Raw genomic sequence first — 18,405 nt, 5'->3', positions numbered from 1 at the left:
TCTAGTGGCACATTTGTATATTGCACTTTACAACACACTTAAACATTTTATTTGCAGCTGTATAGCTGAGTCACTATTGGTCCATGCATCCCAATAGAGTCTACTTTGATAGCAGCACTCGAAGGTTTTTCTCAGCCCCTCATCCAATGTAGCAGCCATAACTGCTTCCTGTGGGAGCGAGTTCCATAGTTGAACTATATGCTGCATGAAGAAGTACTTTGATTTATCTGTCCGGACACTTCCAACATTCTGCTTCATTAGATTTCCATGAGTTCTATAGTATTATTAGAGAGGAAGAAAAACATCTTTATCCACTTGTTCCATCTAATGCATAATTTTATAAACATCTATCACGTCTCCGCTTGCATGCCTTTTTTCTAAACTAAAAAGTCCCCAAAGCTTCATTTTTTCCTCATGCAGGACTTGCTCTATCAGATCCCCTTGGTCATTTTGGTTGTCTTTTTCTGAACCTATCAATCATGATGAGCTTGAAATATGTGTAACTGACCCCTTCTCCTTAAAACCCCAAACTGTTTTATTCTTCTTTGCTCTTGGGGCAACTACAGTTCATAACGCTTTTCTGTGGAAGCGAAAACTCTCAAGAGATGCTTCCTTACACCTGAACGTAAAGTTCCAAGGACAGCAGCAGGTGGGTGTTGGTCTCTTTCTCCACCCTCTCCCCTTCTCCCTCCCTGCTTCCTTTCTGCCAAAAATAACTCCACATATTTTAGATCTTGTAACTGCATAAATCCAGATAGGAACCTTGAATTAGCCCTCAAAAGCTCAGGGGGGTGGGAAATGGAACAATCATTGCTGCTGACAGAACAGATGTTCTGTTCTCTCTCGCTCTCTTTCTGAATTGCATACAGCTAGGATCTTGTTCCTTAACCGTTCTTATCAACTAATGTTTTACAATCAAAGGAGGAGGCTGATTGTAATTTAGCTAGCTTCCTAGGGTTGCTACTGCCTCTTCTCAATTTTTATCCCCTCCCCTCCTTGCTTTCACTTTCCTTGATTGACTTGTCATTCACTCCTGGAGGCTTCTGTGGAATCTTGTGGCCCCTTGGCCACCAGTGGTCCCACGTGCGTGTCTGCATTAAATATCCAGACTGATTTTTTATTGTATTTTAATTGTTTCTTTTATTTCTTGTATTGCATTATATGGTTTCACAATTTGAATTCCATGGGGCAGAGCACCTGCAGCTTGCAGTTAAAAGGACAGGTCACACATGTTTGCCTCATGCAGCAAAAGCAACCAAGAGGATTTGTGGCCTGTTAAAGGCTGACAAATTTGTCACGGTGTCAGCTTTCATGGGCTATATAGTCCGCTTCAACAGATGTAGCAGAACAGGTGATGGGTGCCCTGTGCTCCTTCAGGAAGAAGGACAGGATATAATTTGAAGAATTAATGAAATCAAATCAGGACCTTTCTTTGCCTGAGACCCCAAAGAACCACCACGACTCAGTGCAGAAAATGCTGAGCTCGGTGGGCAAGTAGCCCTATCTGGTAAAAGCCAGTTTCCTGCGTTCCTAATTTGTTTAATCCTCCTCCTCATAAAGGCCAATCTGGGCTGGTGGCCATCACCTCTCCTTGTGGTAATGAATTCCGGAAGTTGATTTTACAGCGTGTGAAGATGTGCTCTCCCCCCGCCTTCTTGGAAGTTAACCCCAGGTAGTGTGATGAAACCCTGGGTTAAAACATAGGTGAAATGGGTATCCTAATGTGTGGTTTCTGCAGCTGTGTCATGATACCTTTTATTAAGGAGGCTGAAATAGTTTGAGTGCATAACCTTTTTAGAAATGTGTATTCACATCTTAATACGCCACATTTGGCACATGCAGTTCTTGCCAGCCTAGGAGAGGCTGATTTTTGTTTCCCAGGGAAGCTGCCTTCCTGCCAAGCTTTAATTTAGGTCTCCTTAATGGATTATTAATGAACTTGTGAAGCGTACGTGAATACTTATTGACAAAACACTAGCATTAAAATTCAACAGTTTGTCTGTCAATACCCTAATCAAGGACAAGGCGGTTGTACTGAGGTGATACTGAGAAATACAACTGTTACCCAACCTAACGAACTCCTTGAAGCCTTATTTACAATAGCTTGGAATGTTATCTCTGAATCTTTTGTAAGGCAAAGGTGCCATTTTCTTCTGACTCTGACCGGTGTAGGAACAAAAGTGTTGGAATGACAGTTTAGTGGAATTGGTTGTTTGTGGTGCAAGTCCTATTTTTATAACCATGTTGGCTAAATGAAACCTCCTTGTCCAGAGGCAGTGTATCTCTAAGCACTCAAGTTATGGGGACAAATGACAAGAGAAAAGGCAAAACATGTCCAGTAGCTTACCTGACAGAGCTAGCAATCTCTGGTACGGTGTTGGAGACTTCAATATCTATGCTGATGCAGCCTTATCTGGGCCAGCTCAGGACTTCATGGCTGCCATGACAGCTACTGTATGGGGCTGTCACAATATGTTGTGCACTGACGGTTACTGCAGATCATGTTCTAGATCTGGCTTTTGCTAGAGGGGACTGGGAAGGATCCAGTAGTGTGTGCGCGCACGCACACTTCACTCCCTGGTGAGGTTTGGGTTGGCTGCAACTGACTCCTCCATGCAGGTCGGTCCACTCCCAGAAGTAGATGGAACTGAACTGGTTTCTGGAAGCAATGATGGGCTGGATGGGACTAATAAACTGAGGCTGAATTCTGATAAAATAAGGACTTTGGAGGTGGAACATAGCTATTGTGGCTAGTAGCTTTCTTCTCCATGAATTTGTCCAATTCTCTTCGAAAGCCTTCCAAAGTCTTCGTGCCCTGAGTTGCTGGGTGGCATCTAGCTCACCACAGTTGGAGAAGAGGATGCTGGACTAGATGGGCCTTTGGTCTAATCCTCTTAATATTCTCAGGTGAAACTAAGGCTCCATATTGGTTTTCTTTGACTAGTTACAGGGGTCAGCAAACTTTTTCAGTAGGGGGCCCGTCCACTGTCCCTCAGACCTTGTGGGGGGCTGGACTATATTTTGGAAAAAAATAATAATGAACAAATTCCTATGCCCCATGAATAATCCAGAGATACATTTTAAATAATTGCACACATTCTACTCATGTTAAAACACCAGGCAGGCCCCACAAATAACCCAGAGATGCATTTTAAATAAAAGGGCACATTCTACTCATGTAAAAACATGCTGATTTCCGGACTGTCTGTGGGCCGGATTTAGAAGGCAGTTGGACCGGATCTGGCCCCTGGGCCTTAGTTTTTCTACCCATGGACTAGTAGTGTGGTTTAGGATTGAACTGCATGGTCGGAGGTAGCCACTAGGTGGCAGAGGAACAAACTACCAATGGCTTGATCCAGTTGGTGTAAAGAAGTCTGAGACAAACCAGATGTCCTTAGCTAGTGAGGGGAATAGCTTTATATTGTCCTGGTAAAGATGGCACACTTCATTCCCCCCTCCACCCCCAAATGGTTCTCATATGGATATACAGTGGTGCCTCACAAGACGAAATTAATTCGTTCCGCAATTCTCTTCGTCTTGCGGTTTTTTCGTCTTGCGATGCACGGTTTCCCATAGGAATGCATTGAAAATCAATTAATGTGTTCCTAGGGAAACCACCTTCAGACCAGGTCCGGGGACAGTCTGTCCCCGGACCTCTTCTGAAGGCTGGGGGGGGGGACAAGGGCTTTTTTTCCCACCCCCAGCATTTTAAAAAACCCTGGGACAGCGGAGGACTTCTCCGCTGTGCGAGGCTATCTTAAAATGCTGGCGGGCGGCATTTTAAAATCGCTCCGGACAGCGGAGGACTTCTCCGCTGTCCGGGGCGATTTAAAAGCCCCTGGGAAGGCAGGCGGGGGGGACAAAGACTTTCGCCCCCTGCCCGCCTTCAGAAGGTGTCCCCGCCCCCCTCCCCACTTCGGAAGAGCTTTCTGAAGTGGGGCGGCGGGGCCAGGTGTCCCCGACACCCCTCCCCACTTCGGAAGAGCTTTCCGAAGTGGGGCGGCGGGGCCAGGTGTCCCCGACCCCCCTCCCCACTTCGGAAGAGCTTTCCGACGTGGGGCGGCGGGGCCAGGTGTCCCCGACCCCCCTCCCCACTTCGGAAGAGCTTTCCGAAGTGGGGCGGCGGGGCCAGGTGTCCCCGCCCCCCTCCCCACTTCGGAAGAGCTTTCCGAAGTGGGGCGGCGGGGCCAGGTGTTCCCGCCCCCCTCCCCACTTCGGAAGAGCTTTCCGAAGTGGGGCGGCGGGGCCAGGTGTTCCCGCCCCCCCTCCCCACTTCGGAAGAGCTTTCCGAAGTGGGGCGGCGGGGCCAGGTGTTCCCGACCCCCCTCCCCACTTCGGAAGAGCTTTCCGAAGTGGGGCGGCGGGGCCAGGTGTTCCCGCCCCCCCTCCCCACTTCGGAAGAGCTTTCCGAAGTGGGGCGGCGGGGCCAGGTGTCCCCGACCCCCCTCCCCACTTCGAAGAGCTTTCCGAAGTGGGGCGGCGGGGCCAGGTGTCCCCGACCCCCCTCCCCACTTCGGAAGAGCTTTCCGAAGTGGGGCGGCGGGGCCAGGTGTCCCCGACCCCCCTCCCCACTTCGGAAGAGCTTTCCGAAGTGGGGCGGCGGGGCCAGGTGTTCCCGACCCCCCTCCCCACTTCGGAAGAGCTTTCCGAAGTGGGGCGGCGGGGCCAGGTGTTCCCGCCCCACCTCCCCACTTCGGAACAGCTTTCCGAAGTGGGGCGGCGGGGCCAGGTGTCCCCGCCCCACCTCCCCACTTCGGAACAGCTTTCCGAAGTGGGGCAGTGGGGCCAGGTGTCCCGCCCCCCCTCCCCACTTCGGAACAGGTCCTGGACCTCTTCTGAAGGCTGGCGGGGGCGAAAGTCTTTGCTCCCCCCGCCTGCCTTCAAAAGCTGTCCGGCCCAGGCATCCCGGACCTTTCCGCCAGCAGCGGCAGCGCTGCCGCTGCTGGCGGAGACTTGCCGGCATGCCGAAGCCTGTGCGCAGCGCGCCCAGGCTTCGCGGATCTCTCTGCCAGCAGCGGCAGCTCTGCCGCTGCTGGCGGAGACTTGCCGGCATGCCGAAGCCTGCGCGCAGCGCACCCAGGCTTCGCGGATCTCTCTGCCAGCAGCGGCAGCTCTGCCGCTGCTGGCGGAGACTTGCCGGCATGCCGAAGCCTGCGCGCTGGCGGAGAGTTGCCGGCATGCTGCTGGCGGAGAGTTGCCGGCATGCCGAAGCCTGTGCGCAGCGCGCCCAGGCTTCGCGGATCTCTCCTGCCTTCAAAAGCCGTCCGGGATAGCAGGAAGCGCTTCCCTGCTATCCCGGACTGCTTTTAAAATGCTGGCGCTGGGGAGCAAAGCCTTTTGGCCCCCGCCAGCCTTCCTGGACCTCTTCTGAAGGCCGGAGGGGGGGAAAGGCTTTGCTCCCCACCGCTAGCATTTAAAAGAGGTCCCCGGAGATTTCCCTATGGGCTTTCGTCTTGCGAAGCAAGCCCATAGGGGAATTCGTCTTGCGAGGCAAATCGCGGACGAAAAAACCTTTCGTCTAGCGAGTTTTTTGTCTTGCGAGGCATTCGTCTTGCGGGGCACTACTGTATAACTTGGTTCACTCCTTGCTGTGCTTCACTGCTGCTGTTGTTTTGGCAGAAATCTGTCACCATCTGTAGGTATTCACTTGCTTTTTACTTCTCTCCCGCCCCATTCAATTTCTTTTTGTTTGGAATTCCATGTCGAATGTTTAAATATTTTCGTAATAAGCGGTGTTTGTTCTTCAGTAAATGTCCCTTTTGATAGTCACATGTGTTTCAGTTTGGGCTTTATCGTCTGTAATCAGTTGCTTTCATCGGGGGGAAATGTTATCTTTGGAACTTGTTTCAAAAAGCAGGCATTTTGTGTCAGTGCTTCATGCATCTTCCTCTGATGGGGGATTTATTGAAAAATCCAATTTTGTGTTATGATCCACAGGCTTTCTTTCTGCAGAACGTTTTTTAATAAAATTAAAAAATATTTTCTCTGTTGTTACGCAAACCTTCGTTCAGCTGTTGTTGGGGTGATTTTGGCTGTGTTCCCTTATCTGAATTCTATGTTGGATATTGATAGCTTGTTTTTTGATTGTGTGGCTGAAAATCCACACTATAAAAGCACACAAAGCTGTCTTATATACTGAACCTTTTGCTTCACATAGCCCAGTAATTTATTACTCTGATTGGCAATGTCACTCCAAAACCTGAGACAGAGACCTTGTGATCAACTTGCTTCCCAAGATCCTTTAAACTGGAAATATTGGGAATTTAGCCTGAGAGCTTGTACATGCAATACATAGAATCATAGACTTGTAGAGTTGGAAGGTACCTCGAGGGTCATCTAGTCCAACATCCTGCAATGCAGGAATCTCCACTAAAGCATCTATGACAGATGGCCATCCAACCTCTGCTTAAGAACCTCCAGTGAAGAAGAGTCCATCACATTCTGAGAGAGTTCATTCCACTGTCAAACAGTTCTTACTGTTAGAAAGTTCTTCTTGATGTTTAGTTGCAGTCTCCTTTCTTGCTATGTGAATTTATTGGTTCGGGGTCTACCCTCTGGAGCAGGAGAAAACAAGCTTGCTCCAACCTCCATGTGACAGTAAACTGTCGTGCCCAGAAGTGGACACAGTTATCCAGGTTTGGCCTCATCAAGGCAGAACTATTATTTCCCTTGATTTGGATACTGTGATTCTGTTGATGCAACTTAGAATAGCATTAGCTTTCTGTGCTGCTGTATCACACTGTTGACTCATGTTAATCCTGTTGTCTACTAAGACTCCTAGAGCCTTTTCACATGTACTACTGGCAAGCCAGGTGTGCAGCTAGTTATTCTGAGCTGACCTATGGACCTTCCTAAAGTATTACCACAGGCCTCTTCATGGGTTGGTCTCTTCTGAGGTTTTCTCTTTCTCCTACCCAGCCTTTTGCTGCTGTTCTGAAGCAGTGTAGCCTTAGCTCATGACATCAGAGCAGTTTATTCTACCTTTACATCAAGAATTCATGAAGAATTGGCAGTTGGCAATAGATGCCTTCTTTCCCCCCATCTGTGAGCTACTGCTATTTTGTTGTCAGGTTGCTAACTCTTGTGGTACTAAGGCCTTTTAGTTGTGCTGACAGCACTATAGTGACATGGAGCAAGCATTAGTCAACAACTTTTCAAGGAAGGGGAAACTATTAATGTGTTCCAATCAGGGTTCAAAATTAGCAAGGTGCCAGGTGCATTTTGCACCCAAAGCCTCTCCATTTGCGAGGACCTCAAAAAGTCTGGGTGCCATTTTTTGCACCTGACTGACACTCAGGGATTACTGTAGTGTATGTGCTTTGAAGCCTCAAAGTATATGTTAAGCACAGACAATATGTAAAGGAGTTTAACAATAAAGAGTAGAGTGTTTTGAAAACTGAAGTATGGTACCACTATTTTTATTGTAAACACCAAATTAAACATGTATTAACAATTTCTGATAAAAATGTGATCACAAGAATGTGTCTCTTATGTGAATTACGTATTAGTTCATGTTTATCAAAATAATAAATAAAAAATATTGCCAATTCCCCCACCCCCCATGGCGACTAGACATTCTGTTTCGGTGCCCCACAACCCATGTCCTGGGAGCCATTTGGCTCCTAGCTTTTCTATCCCAGTTTCTAATACTGGTTCCAATGGACAGATGGTGTGAGTTCTAAAGAGATGTTTTCACTCTGAAGCCAGGTTACCAATTGCAGGACAGCTATGCACACAAATTGTATAAATCCATCCCCACTGTACTGCTGTCAGATACTGGAATTTGTCTAGCTATGAAGGAAGGATTTTGCCTCCTAAGTAGCAGATTTGCAGTGCTCTCTTCTGCCACATCTTAATGCATAGCTTCCCTTCACTCTCAATGAGAAGAGAGAAATAAACAGAAGATCAGAGATTCCTTTTGATGCCAAACTCTCATTCTGAAAAGATTTGAAGGAAAGTGTCTGGGGAACTGTAATGCAGTGTTTTCCAAAATGTGAAGCTTTATTTACACAATTTGTGCCAGCTACATTACTCATGAGAACATGTGAGGCAGACTTGGTCCAAAGCATTATGATTTTACTAAAAAACAACAACAATGTTGTGTCAGTGCCTTACTTTAACTATCTTGCAGTTATTAAGACATTATTTCTGTAAATGGACTAATTTTTTAAGAATGGTTTTGACTTAGGGTACTCTGCTTGTCGCCTTCTACCCCCAACAGCCCACCTACTTGAGCTCCCTAAAATAGCTCTGCTGGAAACCCCCCCTCCCCGTATGTAGTCATGTGTTACCACTGGAATGGGAGAGAGGAAGTAGATACAGTGGTACCTTGAGTTACAGACACTTCAGGTTACAGATGCTTCACGTTACAGACTCCGCTAACCCAGAAATAGTACCTCGGGTTAAGAACTTTGCTTCAGGATGAGAACCTAAATCGTGCTCCGGCAGCACGGCAGCAGCAGGAGGCCCCATTGGTGCTTCAGGCTAAGAACAGTTTCAGGTTAAGAACGGACCTCCGGAACGAATTACGTTCTTAACCAGAGGTTAAGAACCTGTATGCATGTAGCTTAACTCTTCACTTTATTTGATTTTGGGGTGGGGAAATGATGTCATAGCATAACATGTGGCGCACCAATCTGAGCAAAAATAATTCCTGCACATTTTACAGTGATGTGCCCAGGTGTACTTGGTAAGAACTGGGCACAGGTTGACTTGCGTTACTGCTTGAGTGTCTGTGAAGTCATGCATTGAAGATACATTTGTTCTTGACTTCCTGTGCAGGAAATGAACAGGCTAGAATCTGGGGGCTTGCTGAGTGCAAGGCAGAAAATTCTTGTATGAGTAGAAGATTTGTCCTTGCAGTGAGATTAAGGGAACACTACTGCAAAGAAGATGTTTGAGTTGCTCTTTAGGAGTTTAGTGTCTATATGTTTGTCTTGTTTTATTAATTTGGAATATTTATATCCTGCCTTTTCTGCCCGACAGCAGGTTCCAAGGTGTCTGTCAGTGATCCAGTTGTCAGGTAATGGGTTGGCTTAGTGCAAAATGTGTGGGTTCTGGAAGAAGAGATTGCGGTCACTTTGTTCTTCCCCTGGTCCTGTTGCTGCTGTTGTGAACCAAGGGGATGGGGTAAGCATCTTCTCATCTGGGCAGGTGGACGGCAGCTGGCTTGTGTCATTGGCTCTTGAATCTGCGGCAAACTGGAACCTGTTTATGATCTGGCATAAGCAGCCTTCTGCATTAAGTATGTGGTAGACACAGCAGACACAAAATAGGTATTGGGGGAGGGTCATACCTGTGTGGTTGCTCAACCAACCACTTGGAAGTTAAATGTGGTGGGTGGGTATTTCATTAATGTGTACAAAGAATGGTACGACATGCTGTTTCTCTTCCCAACAACCTTGTGCATGGGTTGCTATTCTTCCTTTTACCAACATGTAACATACCCCAAACCATTGTGACTGAGCCAAGAATTGGAGCTTTTGAGCCTCCTTGGTGTACATTCCTGGTGGTTGTTTTGTGTTCCCTGGCAAAACAATAACATTTTCAGTTGTACATAGCTTTGTTTGGGTCTGAGTTATCTTATTATTATTGATAACTTTTAGAAGTCGGGTGACCGGATATAAATACAGAGATCTGATCTGTGTTTTTGTTGTATTTTATTTTAAAATGTCTAAATTATTTTTACTTTGTTTATTATTGAGAACATGGCAAGCTGTCTTTATGCCAGGCCAGACTATTCACCCATTCTTTCCTGTATTGTTTTCTCTGATCTGCAGCAGCTCTCCTGGGCCTCAGGCAAAGAGAAGTATTTCCTGTCACTTTCTACCTGATCCTTTTCCCTGGAGATGCTGGGGATTAAACCTGGGGCCTGCAAGCAAAGCAGATGTGGTGTACCACTGAGCTGTGGTCTCTCCTCCAAATTTGGTTGCTATGGGACCTGTGTTTGATGCGGAAAGGGTGCTTCTCCCCACCATCTCACCTTGTCTGTCGCCTTGGAAGGCATCCTTTCAGCGTTTGGCAGCCATGGATTCAAATTAGCAGTGTCTCTTGCATGACTACAGTTGATCAATAAATGTGTGCAGGTGGGCTATACCACTTCTGCACACACTCACTCACTCCTTTGCACTCTGTTACCATGGTCTGTGTTTAGTGTATTCCAAGCGGGCCAGAGAGGGAGAAAAAAAATATGTATGACTTCTTTCCAATCATTGAGCTCAACTGAAATGAGCATTTGATTAGTTCCATCCCCAGGTATACATTTGAAATACAGGGTGGCATATCTCTCCCCCTCCTTTGGGCAGATCTCATAGATTCCATGTGTGAGCACCACCACCTTTTGGCTGCCTCTTTCCCTTTGGACTTGTATCTGTAACTGCTCTGTAGCTTGGTCCTTCTGGTCTGTTAATTTTTTTCATCATTATGCTGCAGACTTCCTGTTCTTTTCTTTCTTTTTTAAAAAAAAGTTTATCAGGCCCTCTTGAGGGAAAGACTATTATAGCTACGGTCACTTCCTGTGGTTATTGTCACTTTCCTTTTAAAAGGCCGCCTGATTCCTCCCCCCATAAAGAAAAAAACAAATCTCTTGAACATAAAAATGATTAGCGCACTAAAAATGTGAAGAACTGTTTTTCTACCTTTTTGCTGTGTGCCTCTCATAAAAGATGATGAATTCACAGCAAAAGTTTTCTTTCCTAGGGATATCATCTGTTTTGCGCAGAGTCTGCTAACATTCAGGATGTCAGGAAAATCTCTTCTCCCCCTCCCACCTCCCACATCCCTGTGCTCCCCAGTTAAAAGAATCTGCCCTATTCTGGAGAGATTGTAAAGGAAGCATTTGGTAGTCATTTCCGCTAGCTTTTTTGTGAGAATAAGCATGCTTTACATTATAATAGTTTAAACATACCGCAGGCTGTTGATAGAGGTATCATATTTTCCATTCACAAGCGTTTAACGTACGCTTAAGAGCGTAGTGGAGAGGGCAGGGTGGCTTTTATTGTTTAAAATTGGCTTGATTTAGACCATTGCAAAAGCCTGTGGTGCATGTGAGGGAAAGAATCTGCTTTAGGTCTTCTGACCTCTGTGTTTTAAACTCACTCGCACTGTGTAAGATTTTAACTAACGGCAGCGTTTTTGAACAGCCTTTTATGTTAGCTGTAGAAGGATGGATCCATGGAAGAAAGAGTTCATCTTTTTCAATAGCTGGTGTTTTATTTAGGCTAGCTAAAAGAACAGCCAGCCTAAATAAAGCACTGGCTTAAACTACCTTCCATGGTAGTTTACACAAGCATTTATTAACAATTTTGCCTTGACAAATGTTTGTGTCTAAATGTTTTCATTTGTCTGCAAGGTTCAGAACAGGCTAGTTCTGTTTGAAGATCTTGGTGCCATTTTTTGAAATTAAATGACTTGAACACTCCAGCTCTTTACGTTTGTGTTTTGTTAAGTTTACCTTAAACAAAATTGTGTTTAGGGAGTTGCTGAGCAGATCTGTGTATGCACATCTCATTGGCATCAGTATATATGGCTGACATGAAGCTTTTTGTCTCATATTTGACACTGCTATTTGCCCTTCTCTTCCAATGTGCAAAAACTGTTCTACCTCTTTAACTAGAAGTAATTTTTATTTGCCACAGGTGACAAGGAAAGGGGCTAATTCTGATCCTGGGATATCTTACCAGGCTGTTAGATAACAGGTCCACTACTTTCTCCCAAGTCTAGACCAAATCTCTCTCTCTCTCTCTCTCTCTCTCTCTCTCTCTCTCTCTCTCTCTCACACACACACACACACACACACACACACACACACACACAGGTTCAGATCATGCCATTTTGGAGCTCCTCTGTTTTTGTTTTCCAAATGCTCAGCATTCATTCTCAGCTGTAGCTTAACATTGTGCCCTCCAGGTGTTATGAAATACAACTCGCGTCATTCCTGACTGTTGACTGTGCTGCTTGGAGCTGATGCAGTTTGTAGTCCTTAGCATCTGGAACATTTCAGGCTAGTCACCGCTGCTGTCAGTGCACTGGCCTCTGGAAGCAGAGACACTGTTTCCTCAAGGGAGACGTCACGCCAAGCCATAATTTGCAAACCCATTTCAAACCATGGTTTCTAATTCCTAGTGTTCTGGCTGGCTGCAAGCTACGATTTTCCATTTCGGAAATTACGCTAAACCAGGTTAAGCTTCTGTATTTATTTCATTTATTATATATTTTAACCACTTCTAAACTGCCCTTCACCCAAACTGATTCCAGGGTGTTAATACAATGTAATAACCCAATAACACATACTGGCAATAAAACTTTGAGTAGCAAGTGAACTATGGAACTATTAAGCAGAGGCCATAAAATCAATTTTAAATGCCTGGGCATATGAAAATGTTTTAAAACAGGGCCAGGGAACCTCAGGCCCAGGGGCCTAATGGTGCCCTCCAAGCTTCTCTATCTAGTCCTCAGACCCCTGCCCAAACCACATTGCCTCTCCCCTCTCCTCAGGTCATGCACCTCGCGGGCCCTGTATCATACCTTGAGTGTTTTTGCTTGACTGTAATGTGCCATTGTTAATGCTTCTGGCTTGCCTGGGTGGAGGATAGAGAGAGCTAAGTGTAGAAACTAGTCTACTGTGCAAAGGTATTCTTTGCATTAATTGCCCCACCCACTTTTGCTTCTTGCCCCATTTGCATCTGACCCCTGGAGGGTTTCCCAGAAGGGAATGCAGACCTCTGACTGGAAAAAGGTTCCTCATACCTATCTTAAAACCTCTTGCCAGAAAACAATTTTAGCGTCTGTTCCAGTTGATCCACGCTGGAAAGGATATTCCAAAATTGGAATGTCGCCAGAGAAAAGTTCTTCTTTGTTGAACCCACATGCCACCAATGAATTGGACTTGTAGAAGGGATTCATTTGAAGATCTTAATGCATGGGAAGAGGGGCACCGTCAGGTATTTGGATTGCAAATTGTTTATATCTTTGAAAGATAAGCATCAGCACCTGGAATTGAGCCCCAAAGCGAATAAGCAGCCAATGTAATTCTTTCAGAAGTGTTGTAATATGACCCCACCTGACTAGGCCAGCCAGAATTCTAGCAGTTAAACCCTTTTGTTATGGTCTGGTGCAATGTCTAAATCAAGCCACTGTATTTTCTTGCCCTGCGATCAGTGCAGAGATTCTGCCTCTTTCAGGTAGGTGGAAAGTGGGGATGGGGAACCTGTGGCCCTCCAGATGATGTTGGACTCCACCAGCCCGTCAGCATGGTCAGTTGTCAAGGATGATGGGAGTTGTAGTCCAACAACATCTGGAGGACCACAGGTTCCCAATACCTGATGTATGGAAGGATAAGAAGGAACCCATCAGCCACTGCTCCTGCAGATAAAACAAAGTGTTCCAGCTGTCTTGAGGAGATGGACAATTGCAGTGGAGCATGCAAGGAGTTGCTGTTTCAGTGTGTAGAATAGTAATAGTCACTTGCTAGGTTGCTTTTGAGCAGGCAAGTTGCTTGCACTTGCCAATTTCCTATAATGGGGCTTGTTAATGTGTGGTGCTAGTGAGGTGCAGTAGCTAAGACTGAACCCACAAACCAGGAACTATAGGCCGTAAACTAACTAGGTGACCTTTATTCAGCAAGCTCTGGTCTTTCAACCTTGGCTCGCCATCTAGGTGCTGAAGATGCATCTCTTTACATCTTTACCCTCGCCTTTGACACTTGATACAGTATGCAGATTTTAGGACCCACTCTATTCTTGTGGTGGTAAGTCGTTTTCAAGGTTGTATGTTAAATTGTTGTGATCTGCCATGGGACCTTGGGATAAAGGGTAGGTAATAAATCACCACCACCATCATTAGAGGGGAATAATATTGACCTATTGTAGGGGGTCCTTGTGATTATCAAAATTTTGATTTTTTGATATTAATTTAATAATTAACAGCGTGAATACTTATGTGAACAGTTGAGACAGCAATATAAATGCTGTGGTTATGATGAGGGAGATTAGTCCTAAAGTTTTACATTTTATATTAAAGTAATAATTTTGGGTACTTCATATTTAACTATGATTTTGGGTGGCATATTCATGGAGAAATAATAGAACATTTCAAGGTTGGAAATATTCTAGCTTCCTCCCTACCTCCATTCCATAGTTGCCAAAAAATTAGAAATTGGCACCGGCCCTTTGCATGAGGAGTCAAGGAGGATTATTAGGTGCCAATGCCAAGATTTCAGACTTCTGACTGATGAGGTGTTTGGGTCTTTTCCAGCCCTGGAAGATCCTGGGGTTAATAGGCTCACTTTTAACTTCATGGTTTTCATAGACAGTGCTCAAAGGAAACATACACCATTTGCTCTGTAGTTGTAGTTTGGGATGGAATCAAAGCATCCCATGTTAGAAGTGAGACTTGAAGAGACAAATTCCTTCCCCTTTTGAAATTATTAATAACAATAGTGAAAATTATTTTTAAGTTACTGGTGCTGTGACCTGTGGAATCTTCCTTTCCCGCCCCGACCTGGCCACAGTGATCCATGCGACAGTCATCTCCAGGCTTGACTACTGTAATTCGCTCTACGCGGGGCTGCCCTTGAAGCTGTCCCAGAAACTCCAGCGGGTACAGAATGCTGCAGCGAGGCTCCTCGCGGGGTCTCTGCCATGGGAGCATATTCATCCAGTGCTTTTCAAGCTGCACTGGCTCCCGGTGGAGTACAGGGTCAGATTTAAGGTGCTGGTTTTGACCTTTAAAGCCCTTCACGGCCTAGGACCCTCGTACCTACGGGACCGCCTCGCCTGGTATGCCCCACGGAGAGCCTCAAGGTCCATAAATAACAACACCCTAGTGGTCCCAGGCCCTAAGGAAGTTAGATTGGCTTCAACCAGAGCCAGGGCCTTTTCAGCACTGGCCCCAACTTGGTGGAATGCTCTGTCTCATGAGACCAGGGCCCTGCAGGATCTGATTTCTTTCCGCAGGGCCTGTAAGACAGAGTTGTTCCGCCTGGCCTTTGGATTGGAGCCAATTTGATTCCCTCCCCCCCTTTTCTTTTTTCTTTTCCTTCTCCTGCAATGAGGCTTCATTTTAATATTTTAATGTTCCATTATTTTAATGTTGTATTTTATTTTTGTTTTTAAGTTGTAATCACTCATCTTGTTTTTATTATTGCTTGTAAGCCACTCTGAGCCCGGCCTTGGCTGGGGAGGGCGGGGTATAAATAAATTATTATTATTATTATTATTATTATTATTATTATTATTATTATGCAATATTCTAAAACTGCCAGTTTCTCTTGTGGGCGCCGGGGTGGTGGTGACAGTTGGTGGCGAGATATTAAAAAAGACAAGACCACAGTCAGTACCTGCTGAGCTTTCAAAGTACAGCCTGGTGAAAAGGAGAATTGAGATGACTCGACGCAGCGAGAGGCAGAAGCAGGCTACTGATAAGAAAGCAGAAAAAAGGTTTCAAGGAGAGAAATGTGCAGTGCATGTGTGTAAAGAAGCTTTGAGTGTTGCTTACTTTATCTGGATAAAGAAATACATTGTTGGTGCCAACATTTTGGAGAACAAACGTAGACCACATCTGTTGTACCAACCTCATATTGTGTCAGACCAGCTTAACTGTCATGGCTTCCCACAGCAGAACCATGTGCTGAGTGGGGTATTAACTCTAGCGGGAAGTCGTTAATGAACATCTTTTAACTGGCTTGTTGGATTTCACAATAAAAGGTCTATATAGCTAAATCCTGGGAGTGGTTTCTCAGAAGCAATGTTCCATAGTGTCTAGTGAGGCTTACTCACAAGAAAATATGTCTAGGATTTTTTTGGTATTTTTTTTATTTAAAAAATTCTCTATTTGCAAGGCACTTGGGAAATTTTTAGCTTAGAAAGGCAGATCATCCCCCATAATACTTGCCAATATGTAAAATATCTGTGCACTTCAGGGCTTGGGAAGTAGCCGGATAATACATCACGTGCCCTTACAAATTTGTGTGGCCAAAAAGTTGTAAGACAGTTTTCTGAAGTTCCATGGGGTGGGAGTGGGGAGAGTAGAGTGATTACTTATACATCCACAGAAAAAGAGGACACTGATTTGCATATGGTAATTTTTAAGTATAAGTGCAAATTTGGAGATGTTGTTGTTTAGTTGTTTAGTCATGTCCGACTCTTCACGCCAGGCACTCCTGTCTTCCACTGCCTCCCGCAGTTTGTTCAAACTCATGTTAGTACCTTCAAGAACATTGTCCAACCATCTCGTCCTTTGTCGTCCCCTTCTCCTTGTGCCCTCAATCTTTCCCAACATTAGGGTCTTTTCCAGGGAGTCTTCTCTTCTCATGAGGTGGCCAAAGTATTGGAGCCTTAGCTTCAGGATCTGAATTTTGGAGATAATTGCTTTAATTTAAATATAAATACAGTATAGCTCACCATAGTGGCGAAGACAGTGAGCAGGGGCCTGTGTTGTACCTGTTTAGTCAGGTGTGGGATGGATGGGGTTGGTGAGCTGATTGCGCATTTGCAGCAGCCCCTAGATATTAATAAAAAGTTAGAATGAGATGTAACCTAACTGGGGGCAGGGAGGTAGATTTTTGGCAATCCCTAAGCTCTGTTTGGTATGAGTTAAGCAGGTTTGCTTGGTCAGATTCCAGGTCGTGCAGCAACAAAGCATCACATCAAACCTGTTTTTAACAACATTTGTCAAGATCACATCTCCATTGTTCTTGATAATGGATTTAACAAACTTTCTCCAGTTAGTGCAAATTGTGTTCGCTAAACAAAGCGTGTGAAATTTGTTCTGAAGGCCATAGAGGTTGTAAGCTGTGATCTCTTTTCTCCACTCACCCCCATTCCATTTCCTTCTGGGTGCCCCCCCAACTATAGTGACCTGTTCAGCTTTTAAGTGCTTAGTAAATTTTAATAATGCATTTCTAATGTGATCTGTCCGATAAGGCAAAGTGCTCTTACAATTAGTTTTCCCTGCTGAGGTATGTTTATCTGGTAGCCTTTAAGCAGCTGTCTCCTCCTCTTGGCACAGTTTGTCTACTAGGTGAAGTATTTATGCATGCCTTGATAAGAGCTAATTCTCTCAGAAGGAATTTCTGAGAATGGCTGTTACCCAACAGATATTGGGGGAGTATATATCCATTTAATGTTCTTCAGGTGTACTAAAGCTCTTGCAAGACGGTAGAAGTTATTTCTGTGCTCTCTGTGTAGAAAGTAGCACCTTGGTTGCATACCATTGAATGTTTTTGTGGGCTGTTCTGTGCTTTTTGGCAAGCCCTCGCCCCGCCTCCGGTCCCCGTCTGATGTGGTGCAGTGTGTTTATGTATGCCAGTGGTTTTGAAATGTTCCGCTTTCTGGGAATCCTTTCTATCTTGGTGCTGCGCATGTGCAGCAAAGTCCCAGACCTAGCTGATGTTTCCAGTGAAATGAGGTGATAGAATTTTGGATGGGTGCAAGGTGAGTCTGGGAAAGACTTCTGCCTGGGCTACACCAGCTCAACCAGTGTGGACAGTGCTGAGCTGGGTGGACCAATGGTCTGACTTGGCAGAAGACCACTTGATAGTGTCAGTAGGACTTCACATTGCAGATGGGGAGGGGGAGATTATACTTGTGATTGCTGCCTTTATGTAAGAGAGCCCTCTCTCCATAAAATACTCCCTGAAAGCAGAAAGAAAGCTCGTAGGGTATTTCCTAATTACAGGGAGGTTTTTCCACAGAAGAATAAGGTATGTATAGACCAGGCCTCGAATCTTGTGAAAGGCTGACCAGGACTCTCATTGTGTCAGTGGACCAGTGGGAACTGTGAGAATGTGCCTTAGAACAGGCTGAATGCTTTCCCATCACCTGCACATCCCAAGCGGAAGACTCTTGATCACAGGCAAGCTGTCTTTCAGAGAAGCTTGCCTTCCATTTACTGAGGTTCTTTGTTGAGGGACCCCGATAAACTTCCAAGGAAGCCCAGGTTTGAAAACCAGGGAGCAAACATATCAAGCGTACAGAGTATTTAAGGTTATAGGTGACTTTTCAGTCGTTGAAGCAATCTGTGTTCACCTGTTTAGGTTATTTTCTCTCTCAAACACACACATTATCTTATTCAAAAATGCACTTTCTCTCTCTTTCTTTCCTCTCCTACAAATAGCAGGAGTTAATGACAGTGTGTCAAAGCTTTACTTTGAATTTCCCCAGCTTTTGTTGGTTTGTGTCACAACCTTAATGTTACTTAAACTAGGTATTCTATTTAATTATAATGCTTATAATAAAGTCAGATGTCAGCTCACTTGGCTGCATGCTTAGGCCTGTACAAGGCTGAGTGCTTTGCTTGTAACTGCATCCCTTGTCTCCTTTCATTATCTGTTAATGGTACTCAACATGACAGGGTTGTTTTGATAAATGGAGGCTGCACTGAAACACGGTCTGGATTTCTTTCTGC

General features: G+C 45.2%; 1 protein-coding gene across 18 annotated transcripts in view; it reads left to right on the top strand.

Moving 5' to 3' along the window:
• RERE (arginine-glutamic acid dipeptide repeats) overlaps positions 1-18,405 on the top strand; it is a 358,060-nt gene that overhangs the window by 49,464 nt on the left and 290,191 nt on the right. The window contains exon 1 of one of the 18 annotated variants that reach the window (XM_082229766.1): positions 15,303-15,437. The exons of 16 other annotated variants lie outside the window; for them this stretch is intronic. The gene's annotated coding sequence lies outside the window, so the exon portion shown is untranslated. Of the gene's footprint in view, positions 1-15,302; positions 15,466-18,405 lie in introns of those variants that run through there. One more of the 18 variants, XM_082229765.1, reaches the window with a different exon arrangement.

This window comes from Podarcis vaucheri, assembly GCF_965113315.1.
Source record: "Podarcis vaucheri genome assembly, chromosome: 7".
NCBI lineage: Eukaryota > Metazoa > Chordata > Lepidosauria > Squamata > Lacertidae > Podarcis > Podarcis vaucheri.
This window is presented reverse-complemented; position numbering and strand designations above follow the sequence as displayed.